The following is an 18,915-nucleotide window of genomic DNA, read 5'->3' as shown; positions in this document are numbered from 1 at the left end:
CACCCCCCTCCTCCGTCCCTCCCTCTCTCTCTCTCTCTCTCTGTCTCTCCTTCCCTCTCTCCCCTCCCCTCGCTCCTCGTTGAGTATTCTGAAGTAGAGACGATCAGGCGCTCCACTGGAATAAGAATTCCTGCATTATTTGATCATCAGACTTTATTGTAATCCTTGACCCTGGCCCTGCATTTCAAACACAGATTGTGGATTAGGGTGCTAAAATGGCCTCTGAATGTGTGTGTGTGTGTGTGTGTGTGTGTGTGTGTGTGTGTGTGTGTGTGTGTGTGTGTGTGTGTGTGTGTGTGTGTGTGTGTGTGTGTGTGTGTGTGTGTGTGTGTGTGTGTGTGTGTGTGGGGAGGGGGGGTGTATATGTGTGTGTGTGTGTGTGTGTGTGTGTGTGTGTGTGATATAACAGAATGTGTCTTTTATGGTATGTGAGTCTAAGGGCGGATTAGTGTAGTCTTGTTCATTGAAATGTCCACATTCACGCACATACAGAAATGCACAGACCACTACAACATTTACAATACAGTAAAAGTGTAAGCTGAACTGTGTGTGTGTGTGTGTGTGTGTGTGTGTGTGTGTGTGTGTGTGTGTGTGTGTGTGTGTGTGTGTGTGTGTGTGTGTGTGTGTGCGTGCGTGCGTGCGTGCGTGCGTGCGTGCGTGCGTGCGTGTGTGTGTAAATAAGAGATGGCCATCCTCTGGTTGACCCTGGTGTTGATGATGGTGATAGACTCTATTGGCAGACGGGAATAGGCACACACACACACACACACACACACACTTCAGCAAACAAACACTGCCTTCACTTTTTGGGCTTACTTCTGCCAACCGTTTTCTCAAACGTGATGTTGTTTTACATTATTGTACTCTATTTTGTGTGGTTTTCTCTTCTGAAAGTAAAATGTTATTATTGTGTAAGGATTAGTTTGGCTTGTTAACACTAGAAACGCCAGGGTCCGCTGCATACCTTAATGAGTCATCTTCTGATTGGTTCATGTGGTCATCAATCTAGCCTTGTGAGACCAGCTGTATCTCACAAGCTTAATCGTTGATCCACAAGAACCAATCAGGGGCTGCCTTCCACTACCGTACAGAAAGTAGGGAGGGTCCGGTCTGACTGGAAGCTAGATTGGCGACTACAAGAAATAATCAGAGGCTGCCTTCCACTAACAAACGGGGCTGGGGCCTCCCAATGGAGAAAGTCCAGACTGATCTACAAGAGAGAAACGTGTAAATCTTGCGAGATCAGGCTGGTCTCGCTAGGCTAACTTACTATTGCCATCAAAAGGTTACCAAGCTTACAAGCAACCCTAGCTAGCTCAGGATTGTTTTAACTCTCTGGTCTCTGGTACCTTTTAGAAGTACCACAAAGGTGGGTTTTCAGATCTCACCCAAGTTAAACTTGACTAAAAAGATTTGCTTAACTTTACCACCAGTTAAACAATCCATTAGATTGCTTTAGTCTTGCTTTATTAAGCGCTGATGTAACCGGGTCATAATATATTGTTTTGTTTTATTGTCTTTTGATGTGACTTATTTACAGGAATAATGCCAGCCTTATCCTTACATTTAAAAGATTAAACACTGGCAAAAGTGACAAATTGAGGTTGAAAAAGTGAAGCCAGGAGGAAGATATATCCCTACCATCTTACTCCTCCAGCCCCCATAAAACACACCAAACTCTCCACACACACACACACACACACACACACACACACACACACACACACACACACACACACACACACACACACACACACACACACACACACACACACACACACACACACACACACACACACACACACACACACACACACACACACATTATTGACATGTCTGACAACCAATAGCAGGACATTTTTATCAGCTTGTACACCAGTCTTACTTTCCCAATAACTTTGACAGCTTTCCATTGAAGTGTGCATGACAGAGGGACGGAGAGAGAAACACAGAGAGGGGGAGTCGCTTTAAAGTAAAATGAACACATTGGGAGCAAATAGTGCAACGGTAAGCCAATTGAGTGAAAGAAAAATCACTCCTACATGCATAGTGGCAGGCAACGGAAATTTCCCTGCAACCCCAATGACTGGCTATTAATAAATGGAGAAAGAGCCTAATGAGAACAGAATCCTCTGGAGGCAACTCTTCTTTTCTCTTCGGTGCATGGCCTCTCTCTCTCTCTCTCTCTCTCTCTCTCTCTCTCTCTCTCTCTCTCTCTCTCTCTCTCTCTCTCTCTCTCTCTCTCTCTCTCTCTCATAACTACTTATTTTAATAGTCAGTTCTGTTGTTGCCATGTTTCACTATATCCACATATCAGACCAATATTTATTTGGAACAAGAATATTCCGCCCAGTTTTAATCTGAATAATTTACTTCACTCACAAATTTGCAATTTTAACACGGAGCCCCAGGAGTTCTGGTGCCCCTGGATGCACAAGCCAGTTCACTCTGTGTCAACTGTAGTATATTTTACTGATGATACATCGTGTAGCTTTACTAAGATATGAAAATAACAGTGACTTTTTATATATATTGTATATCAATTGAAGAAATTATTAAAATATAAAAAAAATATATATATATTATTTTATGCACTAAAGTGTACGTAACATTCTATTGATGGTGACATTTTTTTATAACTATTTTGGGTATTTCATTCTGAAACAATAAGAGGGGCAAATGGTTTTAATATTCTTTATCATACTGTATCAATACCATACTGTGAAAAGACCATGCATTGCTCCAAAGTATAAGAGCATCAACAAAAATAAAACAATTGTCAAAGTAAAGGTGTTCATGCCGATAGCCCCCCACACTGTGCTACCTGATAACATACAGTTATAGGGTGGGCACAACTGTTGCATTAACATGGTAGTACATGCACGTATATGGGAATGCTTTAATGCTATAGCTTCAAGTTCCATCGGGTCACTCTGAGCTTGGTAAATCTGTTTTTAGTTACTGTGCACCAAAAGCATGGAAGCACCTACAATGTTCTTACAGTACTAGTCCTGGACCAAAAGCATTGAGCCACCTAAGGCAAGGCAAGGCAGGTTTATTTCTATAGCCCAATTCAGACACAAGGCCATTCAAAGTGCTTTACAGGGGCAGGGCTCCAGAGTGCGCCTAATTTGGGCGCACATGCGCCCAAAAATCTGTGGAGTGCGACCAGATATTTCCACTGGTCGCACCAGTGCACCTGAAATTGATCACGTCATATTAAATGTAATATTGGGTGTTGTGCTGCACGATTCATCTAATTGCGATGTGAGCAGCTAGTGCAATTACATAACCGCAAAATTGGCTGCTGCGATTGCGATTCAATGTAGGATAAATGTGCGCGCGTGTGTCTATACGTTCCAACTGCTCCTCTCGTCTTTTTGGTAACGCCCCTCTGACAGTGTGTGTGTGTGTGTGTGTCGGTGTGTGTGTGTGTATCTGCGCGCGCACCTACACGGCGTGCAAGACGGTTGCCGAGTCGACAGCAGAGTAAACAAACAAACATGGACGCCGACGCGCAGCAGCATCCATGCTGAACTGTGACGGAAAACAAAGGCATATAAAAGAGTTGCCTACCATGAACTGTCTTTGGGTTGAAAAAAAACTCCTTCAACTCAGTATCCGTCTACCTGTAGTCCAAAAAAATAAAAAAAATGCGCACAGCTGCTGCTGCAGACGGGCTCAGAGAGTCGGCACCGTGCGCATCAACAGTCATTCAAAGCAGCGGTAGTTATCATACAACCGGACGGTGTAGAAAGTCCTGTCAGTTAAAAATAGTTATCCAGTTTTCAAATCCATGTTAAAATCGGCAGGATATAGCATGTGATATAGAGCTAGTTAGCTTAAAAAAAGTTGCTAACGGTGTCAAATGTGTTGTGTTCAGGTCACCTCGGTAATATACATTTTAGGCAAAGGTAAATAAAAGGTCATCATGGTGTGTTCAAATGTAACAAAAAAAAAAAAAATTTGGTTTTTGGAGAGAAATTTTAATAATACAGTTTTGGTGAAAAACTTGTTTTTTCAGCAATATAAAATAGATAGTAGCCTAACTATGGAATTATGACCTGTTTAACATCCTATCTTGAGCTCTGATCATCTTATGGGCAATTAAAGCAATAATACCAGTTATCTTTCAACAAAATAATAGAAAAGTATGGATAGTGGTATCGATAAAGACCCGGATCGATAAGGAGACTCGATAATGCTTATAAAGACTATTGTCTTTGGAAGAATGCATTTATTTTAATGGGGAAGTATTTTTTTTTTTATTACATTTTTTAACTATAATTTTTATTATTTTGAAAACAGTATAGGCCTAGTAGAAGCTTTATTTTTTATATTTTCACTGATTCTTAATATGTGCTTGTTTTAAATTGAGATCAGGTATCGAAGCTGTCAATATTCTCAAATCTTCCTTGAAAACCAAGAAAGTAGAATCATAATAGCCTACCATTTATTATATTGCGTCGCAAATCGCAATATTGGCCACTATAATCGCATTTCTCCAATTCATGCAGCACTAATTTGGTGCACCCAAAATATATGCTGGTGCACCTAGATGAAAAAGTTAGGCGCACCGGTGCACCCAATGAAAAAAGTTAGTCTGGAGCCCTGAGGGGCATACAATACATCAAGATTAGACATTATAAAATGTAATTTAAGATATAGTAAAAACAAAGAAAATACATCACAATTCAAGATTAGACATTAAACAATTACACAATGATGTAGAATGGCTGCAATGAAAATGACATGACTGACAATATATTTATTTTCTATATAGCCTATTTAACTAAATTACTCTTTCACATATGTGTAAATTGCCACTCTGCAATATGGGTCCATGTTCTAGCAGAGAAAATCTACACATTTTATGTTTAATCATTGCCATCATGCTTTTTTTAGGAAGACTAGCCTAGCATTTACCATGCCTGTACCACAGCATTTATAGCCTAAGCTAGTTTGCGATGCCTTTCCCTAGATGGGCCTTCATACAGAAACACACAACCTGCCAAAAAATATATATCTAAAACAATGCAGAGCACAAGCAGGACAATGCAAATACAATTTCATGAGAAACACATCAAAATGATCCCATTCACAATCCATGCAGACTTCTGTCGGTATAGAAATTCCACCTATCGATCTCCCGAAAAACAGAATGACCAAAGCAGGTGTTTTAATGATATGGCTCATTCAAGTCTGCATACTGACAAACTACTGCAGGCACCACCAGTAACCTTGACGCTGAGCAGCTAAGTTCTATATTAGCCAAATATATATGATCAGAACATAATACATGTGTATTTGGTAACATTGCAGTAATTATATTAGCTTTTCAATCCAAAACTTCATTTGCGCAAGTGTATGTTATCTTTACAGGCTTGAATAAAACGGAAAAGGTTATTAAGAATGTACAGAATCTTTTTTTTTTATACTGGATTCATTTGAGTAATTTGTACTTTCATATACAATGAATATATTGAGGTTTGGGGCTGTTGGTCTGACAGAACAAGCTCGCTGTTGTCACCTTGAGCTTAAGGAAATGACAAGGTTATTAATTTAGCGAACCTCTGACATTTTATTCCATATGATTAGAAAAAAATCCTCACTTTGATCAACATTTAAAGAATCTTTAGTTGAAGCCCTACCCTGCATTCCAAATCACATTCTTTTTCTTTTTACTACATTACATACTAAAGCACAGAAGAGTTTTAGGGCCACAGGAGAGATCAAAAAATCAGATAAGGAAGATTTTTTTTTCATTATGTCGAGAAATGTCAAGAATAAAGGCGAATACTCCAAAATGCAATTGGAGTTAGTGGGGCATCTAGGTATTTTTGGCATACTGCAATTGACGTGCATGTATTGGGACATCCTAAATCTTATTCTGGCATACTAAATAGTATAGATGTACGGGTATTGGAACGCAGGGTTAGACTCTATTACTGCTGCACACTGAGCAGACACTACCAGGATATGACTATTATTCAGAAGTATTTGATGCCTCTGTTTTTAATTGTCTCTCTATCTAAACTATAGGACCATATCAATAATCTTATGTAGGAATGTACTTGTGCATGCATTGCATACACTCCTGTGCAGGCCATAGCACTGTGCTGTAACACACAACACTGCCATCTAGTGGAGGAGGAACCTCAGAGTCCTTGTTGTGGTCATGCTGGTACAGAAAAGGCAGGGTTTCACACACCAAACACACACACACACACACACACACACACACACACACACACACACACACACACACACACACACACACACACACACACACACACACACACACACACACACACACACACACACACACACACACACACTGGTGATAGTATAACCACCCGTTTCAGGAGATTTTGTCCCTGGGAGCCATACACAGTCTGCTAATGTTAGGACAATGGTTCTCAAAGTGGGATCTGGGGACAGGCAGGGGGTCCTTGAGGAGGATTCCACTGGGTCCTCTGCCAAATGAATTGGTAATTTCACGATCGTTTAATTCATTTTAGTAGTGTTTGAGAAACCTTATTACAATATTCAGGCTTTCATATTCTCTAATTGGGATCATTTTAGAAGTTGATTATTCAGTGCCAAATCAAATTGCCAAAAAAAAATATACTGCCCTGCAGGTCTGTGGGACAATTCAAAGTATGTTAAACCTGAGGTCTGGGAATCTCATGCTCCTACGCTGTTTGCAAATATTTCATAATCCTGCCACTACAGCAGCCAGTTAGAGCTTCACAGGAGCGTCAATATTACTGTGCAATAGAACATAAATGCCATACAAATATGCAAGGCTGCCTTTTTAATTGCTGTGTGTGTGTGTGTGTGTGTGTGTGTGTGTGTGTGTGTGTGTGTGTGTGTGTGTGTGTGTGTGTGTGTGTGTGTGTGTGTGTGTGTGTGTGTGTGTGTGTGTGTGTGTGTGTGTGTGTGTGTGTGTGTGTGTGTGTGTGTGTGTGTGTATGCGGTGCATGCTTTCTGAACTGTATGCTTTCTGAGTTGTGACTAACAGGGAGTGTGTTGGGGGCTGGAGTTAATGAGGTTGGGTGAGCGATGGGGGGGCCGGCGCTGGTCTTCAGGGGCCGATAGGGCCCATTGGTTCTTCTCCTCTCTCGCAGCCAGAAAGAGAGAGGGAGCGAGCGAGAGACAGAGGGAGAAAGAGAGAGAGAGAATTGAATTTGAATTCAAATCTATTTTAGTTGCGTGATACGAAAGAGAGACGTGCGCCAAAGCAACTATATCATTTGACACATCAATATTGTTTCAGTAGGTAAGTTAGAGTCCGTTAATACAGTGAAGGAGAACAGGACAGGAACAAGTGGAGGAGAGTTTAAGAAAAAAATGGCAAAAAAATATCTCAATACTCCTCCATGGGGTTGCAGTCTAATACAGTATCCCACAAAAGTGAGTACACCCCTCACATTTCTTCAAATATTTCATTATATCTCTTCATGGGACAACACTAAAGAAATGACACTTTGATACAATGTAAAGTAGTCAGTGTACAGCTTATATAACAGTGTTAATTTACTGTTCCCTTAAAATAACTCGACACACAGCCATTAATGTCTAAACTGCCGGTTACAAAAGTGAGTACACCCCTAAGTGAAAATGTCCAAATTGCGCCCAAAGTGTCTATATTTTGTGTGGCCATTATTTCCCAGCACTGCCTTAACCCTCTTGGGCATGGATTTCACCAAAGCTTCACAGGTTGCCACTGGAATCTTCTTCCACTCTTTCATGATGACATCACAGAGCTGGTGGATAATAGAGACCTTGCACTCCTCCACCTCCTGTTTGAGGATGCCCCAGAGATGCATAGGGTTTAGGTCTGGAGAAATGCTTGGACAGGCCATAACCTTTACCCTCAGCTTATGTAGCAAGGCAGTGGTCATCTTGGAGGTGTGTTTGGGGTCATTATCATGTTGCAATAATGCCCTGCAGCCCAGTTTACGAAGGTTAAGTGCACTTGCTCAGGGTCATATCCAGAGGTTGGCTTAGGAAAATAGACATATGAATACTGCCAGCATTGCTGAAGGTCTTGAAGTGGTGGGGGGTCAACCTGTCAGTGCTCTGACCATACGCCGCAATCTGCATCATACTGGTCTGCATGGCTGTCGTCCCAGAAGGAAGCCTCTTCTAAAGATGATGCAAAAGAAAGCCCGCAAACAGTTTTCTGAAGACAAGCAGACTAAGGACATGGATTACTGCAACCATGTCCTGTGGTCTGATGAGACCAAAATAAACTTATTTGGTTCAGATGTTGTCAAGTGTATGGGGCGGCAACCAGGTGAGGAGTACAAAGAAAAGTGTGTCTTGCCTATAGTCAAGCATAGTGGTTGGAGTGTCATGGTCTGGGGCTAAATGAGTGCTGCCAGCACTGGGGAACTACAGTTCACTGAATGCCAACATGCACTGTGCCATACTGAAGCAGAGCATGATCCCCTCCCTTTGTAAACTGGGCCGCAGGGCAGTGTTGCAACATGATAACGACCCCAAACACACCTCCAAGACGACCACTGGCTTGCTAAAAAAGCTGAGGGTAAAGGTGATGGACTGGTCAAGCGTGTCTCCAGACCTAAACCCTATAGCATCTTTGGGGCATCCTCAAACGGAAGGTGGAGGAGCGTAAGGTCTCTAATATCCACCAGCTCCTTGATGTCGTCATGAATGAGTGGAAGAGGATTCCAGTGGCAATCTGTGAAGCTCTGGTGAACTCCATGCCCAAGAGGGTTAAGTCAGTGCTGGAAAAATATAGTGGCCACACCAAATATTAACACTTTGGTCCCAATTTGGACATTTTCACTTAGGGGTGTACTCACTTTTGTTGCCAGCACTTTAGATATTAATGGCTGTGTGTCGAGTTATTTTGAGGGGACAGTAAATGTACTGTGTTATACAAGCTGTACACTGAATACTTCACATTGTATCAAAGTGTCATTTCTTCAGTGTTGTCCCATGAAAAGATATAATGAAATATTTGAAGAAATGTGAGTGGTGTACTCACTTTTGTGAGATACTGTATATCTAGTGTGTGGACAGATTTACTGCACAACTTATGCAGGCCCCTTGAGAAGCTGCCTGCTACTCTATATCATTCTAATGTTCATCTCTCATTTCATTTACATATTGACAACACTGTTTGTATTGTATTTGTGAGTATGTCGTGTATAATATTTTCAAATAAAGCATTTCAGATCTATCGGACATTAAATCAAACCACTCAAAACTGACTGCAACACTGGCTCTACTTTAACTTTCACAGCACTACTAGGTTTGAATACTACACGTTCTGTATTTATTCATACTGTATTTGCAACTGACAACATGAGAATAATGAATGAACACTACTGATTAATGTCTGACCCACAATCCCCTGCGCACAGGAAGGCACGTGACATTGAGCAGTTCAGCATTCAGGGTAACAGTTCTTTGCTTTCACCCCCCCCTTCCCCACACACACACACACACACACACACACACACCTGTAGAATGCACACTAGCACATACACAGAGTGCAGAAACTCTTTACATCAGGGTGAATAAAGCCAGTTTTATCAATTTCAACCAAGTGACAACATCTTTTCAGTGCTACGAATCTAACCCAATACAATACTGTATCTCATCCTGCATCTCACCCTGTCTTCCTGAAACGGACAGTATTCCTGAAACTCCTGTATCTTGAGTTAACATTCCATGTTCTAAGAGAAAGTACCATAGAAGCATAGAAGACCATCTTGACTCTTTTTTTAGTTAAACAAAAAATGACTTAGCATGCACAGCACGACTAGCCTGGTCCAACCAGACCATCGTACTTAATTTAATTTGTACAGAAGGTCTGGAACTGCTGTAATTGGCAAACGTTCACTCACTTGGAGGCGGGTGTCTGTTGAACTTTAAAACTATTGGATCTGCCCAGTGCCACTCTGGATTAGCCAACCAATCGCATAACGTTTGGTCGTGACGTATGCCACGAGCCGGCTTCTGACAATGCGTTCCAGTTGTACAGGGAACTCGGAAATGTCCGACTTCACTACTAATGGCGCTTTTCCACTGCATGGTATCAGCTCAACTCGACTCGACTCAACTTGCATTCTTGGCATTTCCACCGCAATTTCATGGTACCTGGTACCTGGTAGCGGCTGCTTTTTTGGTATCGCCTCGCTCTAGGTTCCAAGCGAGCTGAGCCGATGCTAAAAGGTGACGTCGGCAGACGGCCGGCCACTGATTGGCCAGAGACTATTGTCTGGCCAATCAGTGGCCAGAGACTATACCGGCTTCATTCTGTTGTTTATTCTCCCCAACTCTCCGGGACTTTTGAGTGTATTTACGCCGCGTGCAGCCTTCTCTGTCTCTCTTTCATTTGATTTGCATCACAGATCCGAATTTATTTTCCATATATTCGCTAAGCTCACCCAGTGTTGGTTGTTGGGGAAGTTACTTACATACGAGAGGAGACATGTAGGGCAGCTAGCAGCTAGGCTAAATAGTGGCCAGCTGGGACAGACATGATAGCGAGCGATTACATTACAAGCCTCGGACTGAACTGATTACCTCAATAAAATATTCAGGCTGAGACACGGCTTGCATTTGAAAACACGTATCCTGAAACAAGCACTAAACAGTCAACTTTATCATGCCCGTGTTTACGTGCATAGGGATGTACGTGACACATCCCTACAGCTGACTGTGTGGCAGAGTCACACATCGGGACAACAACCATCCCTTTTAATGGCCCGTAGCAATATTCTTCTACTTCTTTTAGCAAACAGATACAAGGGATAGTGCAACAACTGCTCGTAATTTCTGCTTTGCTACTTTGCTCCGGAGTAGGCTTTCAGCCCCTTACGACGACCCCGCCCACGTTCAGCAGGTACTATTTGCGGTGGAAAACGACCCGTGCTGCTACCAAACCAAGTTGAGTCGAGTCGAGTTGAGTCGAGTCGAGTCGAGCTACATGTGCGGTGGAAAAGCGCCAATATTGTAGTTTATGGATCTACCGGTACCTGGCAAAGGTAACTTGCTAGAGCCTAATGTTTAGTTATTTGGATGAGAAAGGTTGTGGGCGTCCATACTTTCCCGAGCAGATGCACTGGAACACAGACAGGTCGGAACTCGGAACTACCAAGTCGGAAATTTCCGAGTTCCGAGTATAAAGGAACGCAGCATTCAACTGAAACTGGAGCGTGACTTCGACGTAATCGCTCTCAGCCACTCGCTCTGTTCACTGATTGGACTGGCAACATGCTGCCGGAGCAGGATCCCACTAATACACCCCAGCCCCAGACTGACTACTGAAGGGAAATTAAAATTGAGCGGGAGTAGGTAGGCGGGCGGAGCCAGGCTACAGAAAGACTACAGCTCACATGAAAAATCGACAAATGTGGCAGGGCAGGTGCCTATGTCCTCATAGATTCCATTTAAAGCCACCATAGTTGTCATGACTCACGGCATGGCAGCCTCTCCTTCTCCTCTGTGTGTTGTTTGTTTTCCCTTGTCTGTCTCTTCCTCCTGTTCTCCCCCTTGTGTGTCTCTGTGTTGGCATGTGGGCGTGGCTGCACTCCTGGGCAGACTGCTCCAGGTGAAGATCTTTGGCTAATCAGACCCTCTCTATTTAAGCCTCTGGACTCAGTCATTCAGCGCCAGATTGTACTACCTACTATCGATGATGGTCCATTCACTGTCACTGAACTAGTCCGGGCGAAAGCCGGAAAAAGTGCTGGGCCAGATGGCATACCCCCAGAGGTTTTAAAGAACTGTGACCTCGATGACATCATGCTGGAGTTTTCCAACCTAGCGCTACTGCAAAACAAACTGCCTGAAGTATGGTCTCTCTCCAACATCATCCCAGTGCCTAAATCAGGAGACCTCTCAAAGCCAGACAACTACCGGGGCATCAGTCTGACATGTATCACGGCAAAGGTATACAATCGCATGATACTAAACAGGATCAGGAGCGCCATCGACCCTCACCTGAGGGAGAACGAAAATGGCTTTCGCGAAGGGAGAACCACCACAGCCCAGATCCTGGCACTAGGGATAATGATCGAGGAGGTGAAGAAGGATAACCCGACAGCTGTACTGTGCTTTATCGACTTCAAAAAGGCATTTGATTCGATCCACAGAGGCATGATGGTGAAGATCCTTAAGGCCTACGGTGTTCCTCCCAACCTACTCCGGGCTATTGAGACCATGCACGCAGGAACAAGGTCCAAGGTGGTTACCCCAGATGGCAACACTGAGGAGTTTGATATCCTGGCTGGAGTAATGCAAGGGGACACACTAGCCCCCTTCCTCTTCATCATAGTCCTGGATTACGCACTCAGAAAAGCCATCAGTGGGCGGGAGCAGGACCTTGGCTTCACCCTAACCCCAAGGAGTTCAAAGCGACACCCTGCAGTTGTCCTGACAGACCTGGACTACGCCGACGACATCAGCCTGCTCTCCAACAACGTGGAGCAAGCACAGGAACTCCTGAACAGAGTGGAGCTGGAGTGCGCCAAGGTTGGCCTTAGGCTAAACGCCAAGAAAACAAAGGTCATCACCTACAACATCTCACCGGAGCATCAACCACTGACAACAACTGGTGGCACTGTGCTGAAGGAAGTCGTGGACTTTAAGTATCTGGGCTCATGGGTCAACTCAACCGAGCAGGACCTAAAGGTGAGCAAGGCACTCACATGGAGGGCCCTGAACGGCATGACCTGTGTGTGGAACTCCAACCTCCCCCGTCAAATCAAATTCAGCTTTTTCTTTGCAACGGTAGAGTCTGTTCTCCTCTACGGCAGCGAATGCTGGTCCCTGAAGCCAACTTTGCAGAAATCTCTAGACGGGTGCTACACCAGAATGCTGCGTGCAGTACTAAACATCAGCAGGAGCACACATGTTACTAACAGTAACCTGTATGAAGGATTACCAAGGGTTAGCGAGAAAGTAGCTTCCAGGAGAATGAGACTGGCAGGACACTGCCAAAGACACCAAGAGCTGCCAGCCAGCAAACTGGTACTATGGGAACCAAACCATGGGCATCGGTCGCGAGGACGTCCTACACTTACCTACGTGGATGTACTCAAGACGGATGCAGGAGCGCAAAGTACAAATGAACTGGCCAGATGTATGGAGAATCAGGATGACTGGAACTTGAAGCAACGATGGAGGGCTCGTCTGAGAACGACCTAGAGAGACCTACTAGAGCGGTAAAATATGCGAGATCAAGATTCCTTTGTTTGTTGTTTTCCACGACTCCAGCTTGAGCTTGTTGCTAACTCTGCTCTCGTTTTCCTTCCGTGCCAGTTTGCCTCCGCTGTTCACCTTTCCTGCTCACCTGCCTGCGGTTTCCGGATTCCCACTTGCCCATGCTCGCTACGCCACACAGTCGTCCAGTGTTCCTGCCAGTCTGTCGCGGATCCCTAAAATAATAAATATTGTTCGAAAACTGACTTCCCTGAGTTCTGCATTGTGCTTTTGGGTCCAATCCCCGAGCTATCACAACAATAGTGAGCTTGTAAAATTATTTTTCAGCTTTCTATTGTCCTCTATGTTGTTTCTATTTCACACCACTCGCTCCTCTCTGTCCTGCTATTATGACAGACATGGCCCCCTTCACTCACTTCTTCTGTCCAGCAGAAGAATATAGTATTTGGTAAAGGCAGTTAATAAAAATAAATATATTAAATTAAATTAAAATTACACTGTGTGCAACATTTTTAGGCAAGTTGTATGTTTGAGGATTCATTTTATTATTGGTGTACTGATTTCCTTCACTGTAAATATCCCGTTTAAGCAGAGCCCACAGGTTCTCAATAGGGTTTAAGTCAGGTGAGGAAGGGGGTCATGTCATTATTTTTTCATCCTTAAGGCCTTTACTAGCCATGCAATTGAGTACTTTGATGCATGTGATGGGGCATTGTCCTGCATAAAAATCATGGTCTTCTTGAAAGATGCAGACTTTTTCCTGTACCACTGCTTGAAGAAAGTATCTTCTAGAAACTGGCAGTAGGTTTGGGAGTTGATTTTGAGGCCATCTTCAACCCAAAAAGGTCCAACTAGCTCATCTTTAAAGGCAACTATCTTTTACTAAAAACTAAAACCTCACTTTTACTTTCGTGAACATCAGGTTTAGGTTCTTTAGCATTTTGGATTGACCGAGAGCACTGTAGTTGTTCAATAATAAAATGAATCCTCAAAAATACAACTTGCCTAAAAATGTTAGATTAGATTAGACCAACATTGTCTCAACCATCAAGCGAGCCACACACAACAGCTGGATTATTTTTTGTTAGCATTGTTACAAAGGTCAATGGGATTTTGAATGAGGTTTTCCTAGAAGTTCCAGTTTCACTTTAGCTCTCTATAGAACCTGAAGATTTACTGTATAAGACTTGAGTGTGGTTATTTATCCAGCAGCAGCATCACCATCAGACACTACTGGTCAATGCAGAGATGTTTGACTATTTGCTTCGATAACATGTCTTCTTTCATACTGTTTAAATCAAAGGTCCAAAATGTGCATTTGCGTTTATTTGACTAAACCTTGTCTGTTTATTTATCCTATACAAACATCTTTAAAGGCCATTATCAGAGGACATATTATGAAAAACTGACTTTTCCGGTGTTTGGGCACATTTTTTAGGTTATTGGGGTAACAGCACACACAAGCTTCAAAAAGACAAATATGTCAGTTTCTTCTGGGATGCTTATTTCGAAAAAGGGGGGATTAGATGGTCTGTTCTAAAATACACCGACTGATGACGAAATTGATCGGTTTTCATTAACATATTATACTCCCACGGGAAAGCTCGCCAGAAACTCGGCAGTTGATTGGCAAATCAAGACGCCCCCGTTGGTAACCACACACACCTGGAACTGCACCTGCTAATGCAACAACAGAGGAGAAGTAAGCTGCAGTTTTAGCTCATCCTCAAGCTACCATCACACCCCAGCCTCGAAGCAGACCGGGGCTGAATGGATTTACTTCATTTTTTTTAGGCTATGTCCAGCAAAGGTTAGCAATCTGTTAGTGTGATCTGCCGTTATACTGCAGTGTGGATGAGACTGTGCCTGAGACTGTGCCTGGAAGACTGAGAGACACCATCTCTCCTCTGGAAATGTAAGCAGTCCTATTTAAAAACAAATCTGTCCATTTATGAGTTCAATGTGTGTAATGTGCTTTAATTGATCCCTCCTATAATAACCAACGCCGACTGAAACGAGAGAATGCCGCTGGGTTAAGTAATTAGCGTTAGCATTAGCGTCTGCTAGCTTAACCGTTAGCTTTATGCTAACGGTTAGATCTGTGAGTCTGTCCGTGACAGCCCCTGTGTGAAAAACAGACGGTGAAACTGTATGATGTGTTGAAAACTGAAGAGTATTTGTTTGTTGTTGACAGTGTGTAGTTATGCAAGCAGTCGTGGTTCATGCAGCAGTAGGCCTATTACATCTCCAGTGTAATGTACACTATAATAGACAGGAATACTGTAAATTGCCTCTGCTGCTGTTTGTTTCCTGTCCATTATATTTCAAAAAGCACACAGTATCACTCAGAACTTGTTTCTTCTTGAGCAAGGGCTATACTGAACTTATTAGTAGCCTATCTTATTTAATAATGGAAGAAAGAATATATGTATTAGTTTGTAGCTTTGCCATAACAATGTATGATATATGTCAGCTAGGCTACATGATGTAACATTGAATGTGTCATGTTTTACAGATATGAGTGACCTGACGGACCACACTATCTGTTCCATCAGGGGAGACTGTTCACTGGGTGGGACAGGTGGTCTTCTTCAGGGCCCACCAGCAACTGGACAGTTACATACAAGTTATGTTCTGTTTGAATTATGTACACTTTATATTTCCATTTCACTGGCTATGAATAAACTGCTTTATTTTTAAGTATGGTTTTGGTCTTTTTAAAATGTAATGATACTGTTTTATAAGAAAAAATCTTCAGAGAGATAAAGGGTTGAATTAAAAAATGTATAAGTCAATGTATGTAGATCGGTCAGAAAACTAGTCCAACATCCTGACCATGAAAATGTGAGTTTCAAGGGATCCTTTACTACACAAAGCAAACAGTGAGAGTAAGCAACACAATACATTTAACAAAACGTTATTATAAATGAGTGATCACAATACAAATGATACATTATATACTAGTTATTGAAAGGGTGTCAGATAATTTGCAGCTCTGACTGTAATTATTTCTATACCTTTTACTTTTTTACAAAAGATAATGCCTTTCCAGTGAATCTTGACATGATACATTCCTTTCCTGCCTCGTTACTGTACATGTTTACATGTTACCTCAGCATGGCTTCACAACCAAAGCTTTTTCACTCTACTGGGTTGTAGATCATTCCCCAGTTTAACCTGTAGAGACACATAAAACGATGTATGTTACAAGTTTAGAGAGTTAATGCATAAACTCATTATGTTATTGACTGAGACATATTTAAACTGTATTTACCTGAGGATAATGTCAGGGAAACCAGAAATCTTGATGCAATTTTCACAGTTTTCAGCTCAGACTCCTGCCTGACCAGGTTCAGTTGTAAAGCTTTTGGTTTAGAAGTGGTAAGTGTGCTGACATTTGCTGTAGAAATGAAGCTAAACATGGTAACATCGATCTCCATGCTGCATTGGCCAAAAGTAAACAAAACTGACAGCTGGGCGTGTGCCATGCCCATATAGGTAGGCATAGAGTAAATGAGCAGGGCGGTGCATGCACGCCCATGTAGATCTGACCAGTCAGAGCAGACTAGGATTTTTGCGAAGGGGGGTAGATGTCAAAACCAACCTTTTGAGATAGAGAGCAGAAAAGGCTGGAAAAGGCGATGAAGATATGGGAAATGGTAGAAAACTATTGGGTTTTTTGAAAAATAAACCATGAAAACCTGTTGTAGTAGACCTTGGAAATACACATTTAAAACCGAGATTTAGCATAATATGTCCCCTTTAACCTCAGTTTTTTTCCAATACTCTGAAACATAAATCTCAACTTCTAAAGAACTTAAAATAATCTTTCCATAATCCTTCTTAGCACTATTCTGAAGGTTATGTCAGGGTTAGCGGCAGGCAAGTAGAACCCAAATGCAGACAGGTTTCAGGTAAGGGATAATTTATTCTCCTCAAAAATTACAAAAAAAAGGCCAACAGGCAAAAAGGCAAGGAGTGCAGAGGATCCAGAGAACACAGGTAACACAAGTAACAAAGAGGACGAGACTTAGCAATAACCATAATGCTCAGACGAGGAACAGAGAAACACAAGGGCTGTGTCTTGATTCAGGGGTTGCAGTCTACGAAGGCTGCATTTGAAGACCGATTGCGTCATAGCGGCGCGCAAAGGCTGTCCCATTTGCAAGGCTCCTTGCAAGGCTCCTCATATGCGGCCGAGAAATGCATTCTTCGTTTCACGGTTTTGAAGGCTGCATCAGATGTATCCTTCGTGGCCCAACATATCCCAAGATTCATTGCGTTTTTTTCAGAGATGGCATAAAATAAAATAAAAAATAACAAAACAGCAACGTGTTGTTCCATCTTCTTAACTTTTATCTTCCTTTCTTTTTTTCTTGAACTTTTTTTTCTTTTCGTCTGGTAGGCAACTTCTTTTTCTTTTTTCCTCCGTTGACAACGCTGTCTCTGTTGGCAGCAATCAGGGTTGCTAGGCAGCACAGGAGCGGCGAGTCGTAAAAATGAAATGTGAAATGCTCGTAAACGGAGACCTGCAGAGACCGTCTCATTTAACAACGCTCGTTGGCCTTGGAATCGGCCTTAAAATCGGCCTTCATAGGCTAGCCTTCATAGACCGCGAGACTGCGTCCTACCAAGTGCGTGGTCTCTGTAATGGGACATAGCTAAGGACTTAAATACAAGAGAGGGCAGGCAACGAGGAACAGGTGTAACACACTTAGGGCGGGGCCAGTAATCACACAGGAGGGAAACTTGACAGGACATAGGAAAAACCAGACAGACATACCAAAATAAAACAGGAAACACAGGGACACCACCAAAACAAGACAAGAACGTATACAGATCATGAAAGATATGCATATGTGCACAGTAATAGTTAGATATTGCCAAAAAAAGTATTGTTTTAATGTAAGTATTCAAGGGATATCTATAAGTTAAACATGCTACCTTATTCACCTGCAGTGTCTCGCCATAAAGGATGAGGCAGTTTTTTTTATATCATCTTGTTATTGTGAAAGAAAATCTCCCAAAAAGAAGAAAACCATCAGTCTCTCTATACTTTTTACTTCCAGATACATGAACATTGGTTCCTGTTGTAGTTGTAGTGCTTTAGAAATGACTCACTAACAGACTCAATACAGCCTCTAAATATATTGTTCCATCTACATACACTCCAGTGGAAATGACACCACTCTCACTTCCTTGAAATATCACATCTAAATATAAAAATATCTTCACTTCATCCATCATCTTCTCATGACAATAATTTAAAAAAATATAGAAAATGACAAAGATTATACCTAGGATGTCTCCAAATGCAAAAGTGTTCAGACTGCCCTAACAAAATAAAATGAAAGAAATCCCCCCAAGGAGGGCTGCAAGTTGTTTTAGCTGGAGGAAGTTTTTTTTTTGACAATGTCAGTTCAAGCATGATGATGGTCTGCGAATTAAATCAGTTTGAGAGTCACAGCAGGGTGTCATCTTGTGGGGTGCACTTGTTTAATTGACTTTGCATATTTTAAATCAATCTTTGCAGTATCCTGATGACGATTGATTATCGTGATATTGATTGACCTTTTAATGGAGGATGATACTCCAAAAGCAGACGGCGTGGCAAGTCAACCTCTCTTCCTTTTATACTATTCACTTTCTGACTGAATATATTGTTCCATCTACACACACACTCCAGTGGAAATGACTCCACGCTCACTT

This window comes from Ammodytes marinus (assembly GCF_949987685.1).
Source record: "Ammodytes marinus genome assembly, chromosome: 3".
Taxonomy (NCBI): Eukaryota; Metazoa; Chordata; class Actinopteri; order Uranoscopiformes; family Ammodytidae; genus Ammodytes; species Ammodytes marinus.
The sequence above is the reverse complement of the archived record's forward strand: the minus strand, read 5'-3'. Positions refer to the sequence as shown.